General features: G+C 35.8%; 1 non-coding gene across 1 annotated transcript; it reads right to left on the bottom strand.

Moving 5' to 3' along the window:
• Positions 1–3,695: 3,695 nt before the first annotated feature.
• LOC130984611 (small nucleolar RNA R71) lies at positions 3,696–3,803 on the bottom strand. The gene has a single exon (XR_009088530.1). It is a non-coding gene; the product is annotated as a small nucleolar RNA R71 (small nucleolar RNA).
• Between the last annotated feature and the right edge of the window lie 2,197 nt (positions 3,804–6,000).

Raw genomic sequence — 6,000 nt, 5'->3', positions numbered from 1 at the left:
TATTTTCGGCTGCCATCTCCTTCTCTTTTTCGAAAATTTCTGAGAGGTTATTTCTGGATTGTTGTAATTTAGCTTCTCTTAATTTTCTCTTTAAAGTCCTTTCAGGTTCTGGATCAATTTCAACAAGAGTGCCTTTATCCCTGTTCCTGCTCATATGAAAGAGAAGAAAACAAGAAAAGAAGAGGAATCCTCTATGTCACAGTATAGAGATTCCTTTATGTTAGTAGAAAAAGAAGGGAGTAGAAGAATGAAGAAGAATTCGGATTTTTAGATGAAGAGAGGTGAAGAGAAGTGTTAGTAATTAAATAATTAAATAGAAGAAGAAAAGAGAAGGGACATTTCGAAAATAATTTTTGAAAAAGGGGTTAGTAATTTTCGAAATTTAGAGATAAAATGTAATTAAAATTAAAATATGAAACATTTAGTTAAAAAAGAATTTTTGAAAAGAGAGAGAGATATTTTCGAAAATTGAAGAGGGAAAAGTAGTTAGGTGGTTTTGAAAAAGATAAGAGACAAACAAAAAGTTAGTTAGTTGATTGAAAAAGATATTGAAATTAAAATTTAAAAAGATAAGAAGAAAAGAAGTTAGATAAGATATTTTGAAATCAAATTTTGAAAAATATAAAATTTTGAAAAGGATAAGATAAAAGTTTTAAGAAAAAGATATTTTGAAAAAGATTTAATTTTTAAAATGACTTAGCTAACAAGAAACTACAAGATAAGATTCTAGAATTTAAAGATTGAACCTTTCTTAACAAGAAAGTAACAAACTTCAAAAATTTGAATCAATCACATTAATTGTTAGCATATTTTTGAAAATATGATATAAAGATAAGAAAAAGATTTTTGAAAAATAATTTTTCAAAATTTTCGAAAAAATAGAAAAAAAATGAAAAAGATATGATTTTGAAAAAGATTTTGAAAAGATAAGATTTTTTTTTTTAAATTTTTGAAATTTTGACTTGACTTGTAAGAAACAGCTAATTTTAAAATTTTTTTGACCAAGTCAACCCAAAATTTCGAAAATTTGGAGGGAAATAAGGAAAAGATATTTTTTTGATTTTTGAATTTTTAATTATGAGAGAGAAAAACAACAAAAATACTCAATGTATGAAATTTTTAGATCAAAACAATGAATGCATGCAAGAATGCTATGAATGTCAAGATGAACACCAAGAACACTTTGAAGATCATGATGAACATCAAGAACATAATTTTGAAAAATTTTTTGATGCAAAGAAAACATGCAAGACACCAAACTTAGAAATCTTTAATGCATGGATTCTAACAAACAAAAAATGCATATGAAAAACAACAAACAACACAAAACAAGAAATCATCAAGATTAAACAAGAGGACTTATCAAGAACAACTTGAAGATCATGAAGAACACTATGAATGCATGGGATTTTCGAAAAATGCAAGAAAAATTTTTAAAGCATGCAATTGACACGAAACTTAAAAATTGACTCAAGACTCAAACAAGAACACAAAATATTTTTTATTTTTATGATTTTCTAAATTTTTTTTTTATTTTAATTTTTTCGAAAAACATGGTTGGAAAAACGTAAAAGAAAAGAAAAATTTTGAAAAAAGATTTTTGAAAAGAAAATTACCTAATCTGAGCAACAAGATGAACCGTCAGTTGTCCATACTCGAACAATCCCCGGCAACGGCGCCAAAAACTTGGTGGACGAAATTGTGATCCATATTCTTTAAGTTGTACTCCTTGTACTTTTATGGAATTTGAAATTGGCGCGAGTGGACACAACTCCGTTCAACTAACCAGCAAGTGTACTAGGTCGTCCAAGTAATAAACCTTACGTGAGTAAGGGTCGATCCCACAGAGATTGTTGGTATGAAGCAAGCTATGGTCACCTTGTAAATCTCAGTTAGGCAGATTAAATTTGTTTATGGTTTCCAAAATTAATAATAAAATAGAAATAATAAAAGGGATAGAATACTTATGTAAATCAATAGTGGGAATTTCAGATAGGCGAATGGAGATACTGTATAGCTCGAGAACGCCTGCTTTCCTACTGCTTCAACTCAATCCTTCTTACTCCTTTCCATGGCAAGCTGTGTATAGGGGTTCACCGTTCGACGATGGCTACTTTGTATCCTCTCTGGAAAATGGTCCTCTGCGCTGTCACTCGCATGGCTAATCGTCTGGAGGCATCACTGGCCGAAGGCTACATCCCATCCTCGCAGTGAAAACTACGCTCACGCGCTCTGTCACAGCACGGCTAATCACTGGTTGGTTCCCCCTCCTGCTGGAATAGAATCCCTTGATTCTTTTGTGTCTGTCACTAACGCCCAGCACTTGCGAGTCTGAAGCACGTCACAGTCATTCATTACCGGAATCCTACTCGGAATACCACAGACAAGGTTAGACTTTCCGGATTCCCAGGATCCTACTCGGAATACCACAGACAAGGTTAGACTTTCCGGATCCTCATGAATGCCGCCATCTATCTAGCTTATATCACAAAGATTCTGTTGGGGAATCTAAGAGATACACATTCAAGCTCGGTTGCATGTAGAACGGAGGTGGTTGTCAATCACGCGCGTTCATAGGTGAGAATGATGATGAGCGTCACATAATCATCACATTCATCATGTTCTTGGGTGCGAATGAATATCTTGGAATAAGAACAAGTTGAATTGAATGGAAGAAAATAGAATTGCATTAATACTTGAGGTACAGTAGAGCTCCACACCCTTAATCTATGGTGTGCAGAAACTCCACCGTTGAAAATACATAAGTAAAAGGTTCAGGCGTGGCCGAATGGCCAGCCCTCAAAACATGATCAATAGCCTCTTAGGATGAAGAATAAAACAAAACTGAGACCAAAGATGTCTAATACAATAGTTAAATGTTCTATTTATAATAAACTAGCTCCTAGGGTTTACATGAGTAAGTAATTGATGCATAAATCCACTTCCGGGGCCCACTTGGTGTATGCTTGGGCTGAGCTTGATCAATCCACGAGCTGAGGCTCCTCTTGGAGTTGAACTCTGAGTTATGACGTGTTTTGGGCGTTCAACTCCGGATCATGACGTTTTTCTGGCGTTTAACTCCAGACAGCAGCATGTACTTGGCGTTCAACGCCAAGTTACGTCGTCAATTTCCGAATGAAGTATGGACTATTATATATTGCTGGAAAGCTCTGGATGTCTACTTTCCAACGCCGATGAGAGCGCGCCATTTGGAGTTCTGTAGCTCCAGAAAATCCATTTCGAGTGCAGAGAGGTCAGATTCCAACAGCATCAGCAGTCCTTTTGTCAGCCTTTTTCAGAGTTTTGCTCAAGTCCCTCAATTTCAGCCAGAAATTACCTGAAATCACAGAAAAACACACAAACTCATAGTAAAGTCCAGAAATGTGAATTTAACATAAAAACTAATGAAAACATCCCTAAAAGTAGCTTGAACTTACTAAAAACTACCTAAAAACAATGCCAAAAAGCGTATAAATTATCCGCTCATCAAGTTCTTATCTGAATTCTTGCGGATTTGTGATACTGTTAAGACCAATGGAGTTGATCCCGAGGTCTACAGACTTATGCTTTTCCCTTTTGCTGTAAGAGACAGAGCTAGAACATGGTTGGACTCACAACCTAGAGAAAGCCTGAACTCTTGGGACAAGCTGGTCAATGCTTTCTTGACCAAATTCTTTCCACCTCAAAAGATGAGTAAGCTCAGAGTGGATGTCCAAACTTTCAGACAGAAGGAAGGTGAATCCCTCTATGAAGCTTGGGAAAGATACAAGTAATTAACCAAAAGGTGTCCTTCTCACATGTTTCCAGAATGGAGCATCATATATATATATTCTATGATGGTCTGTCTGAGTTATCCAAGATGTCATTTGACCATTCTGCGGGTGGATCTCTTCACCTGAAAACGCCTGCAAAAGCCCAGAAACTCATTGAAATGGTTGCAAATAACCATTTCATGTACACTTCTGAAAGAAATTCTGTGAATAATGGGACGACTCAGAAGAAAGGAGTTCTTGAGATTGATACTCTGAATGCCATATTGGCTCAGAACAAAATATTGACTCAGCAAGTCAATATGATTTCTCAGAATCCAATTAGATTGGAAGCTGCATCGGGCAGTTCTAAAGAAGCCTCCTCTGAAGGAGAAGCTTATGACCCTGAGAATCCCGCAATGGAAGAGGTGAATTACATGGGAGAATTGACGTTAGGATTTCTACTAGTAAAGAATTTTATAAAAATATAGTCGCGTTGTAAGTATAGATTTTAAACCAATAGAAAATCCCTTCGTACAAACATTTGGTTGTCACAAGTAACAAACCCCTGATAAAATTGATAACCGAAGTATTTAAACCTCGGGTCGTCTTCTCAAGGAATTATAGGGTGGTGTTCTTATTATTGGTTATGGAAAAACAGTGTTTGGGTTTGAAAAAGGTTTTAGGCAAGAGAAATAGATTGCAAGAACTAATAAATTAATAATTAATAAAACTCTTGGCAAAGTATGAAAACTGGAAGTCCTATCCCAGTTATCCTTATCAATTGTAATGAGAATTGGAATTTTCTCCTACTAAGTTAACCTCTAACTATGAAGGTAAGTCAAGTGGATGGAATAAGTTTGGTTCCTCAGATCCTAGTCTTTCCTTGGGAAAGGCTAGAGTTAGTGGAACTCGAATTAATTCTTGAAGAATTCCAATTTTCAGTCAATAATGAGTTTGACAACTCAAGAGTTACCAATTAATCAATTAAAGCCAAGAATATAAAAAGCTAAATGAAAAATATTAAATCTGGAACACGTCAAACTACGTTTAAACATAAAGTCAAATCTAACATGGAAAGATTTATAAGTCAAATGGGCAACATAAGTAATTAATAGATAAAAGTATTAGAGCATCTAAAAGTAGAAGAGAAATATAAATTGAAGAACATTGAACCTGAAATTGAGAAATAACCACAAACTCAGAGGAATCCTAATTCTAAAAATCTAAATCCTAAATCCTAAAAGAGAGGAGAGAGTCTCTTTCTCTAAAAAACTACATCTAAACTAAAAATTATGAATTATGAAAGCCTAATTATGAATGGATGCATTCCCCCACTTTATAGCCTCTAATCTGTATTCTCAGGGCCAAAAACTGGGTCAGAAACAGCCCAGAAATCGCTGATTGTAAAATCTGGTCCGTACAGGTTGCGGCAAAGTGACGCGGAGGCGTCATCCACGCGTTTGCGTGGAATGAGATTCGTAGATGTGACTCGTCCGTGTGGAGCTCGCGTTTGCATCGCCTATCTTTACGGCCACTATGGCAAATTATTATCAAATCGAAGCCCCGGACGTTAGCTTTCCAACGCAAGTGGAACCGCATCATTTGGATCTCTGTAGCTCAAGTTATGACCGTTTTAGTGCGAAGAGGTCAGGTTGGACAGCTTAGCAATTTCTTCAACCTCTTGTATTCCTTCCACTTTTGCATGCTTCCTTTCCATCCTCTAAGCCATTCCTGCCCTGTAATCCCTGAAATTACTTAACACACGTATCAAGGCATCTAATGGTAATAAGAGATGATTTAAATAAAAGAAAATAAAAGCCAAAGAAGCATGTTTTCAATCATAGCACAAAATCAGGAAGGAGAATGTAAAACCATGCAAATAGTATAAATAAGTGTGCAAAGGCTTGATAAAAACCACTCAGTTAAACACAATATAAACCACAAAATAGTGGTTTATCAAGAATCCTATGGAAACACCTATAATCCTTCATGGAGGAAACACCCAAATTTCTCATGGAAGGATCAACAAAAGCCTCAATAAGGCTTCAATAACAATAATGGTAGGAAGAACAGGTTTGGCAATAGCAAGCCTTTCCCATCATCTTCTCAGCAACAGACAGAGAATTCTAAGCAGAGCCTCTCTAGCTTAGCAAACATAGTCTCTAATCTATCCAAGGCCACTCTCAGTTTCATGACTGAGGCACGGTCCTCCTTAAGAAATTTGGAGGCACAAGTGGATCAGCTGAGT

This window comes from Arachis stenosperma, chromosome 5, assembly GCF_014773155.1.
Source record: "Arachis stenosperma cultivar V10309 chromosome 5, arast.V10309.gnm1.PFL2, whole genome shotgun sequence".
In the NCBI taxonomy this organism is placed as follows: domain Eukaryota; kingdom Viridiplantae; phylum Streptophyta; class Magnoliopsida; order Fabales; family Fabaceae; genus Arachis; species Arachis stenosperma.
The sequence above is the reverse complement of the archived record's forward strand: the minus strand, read 5'-3'. Positions and strand labels throughout refer to the sequence as shown.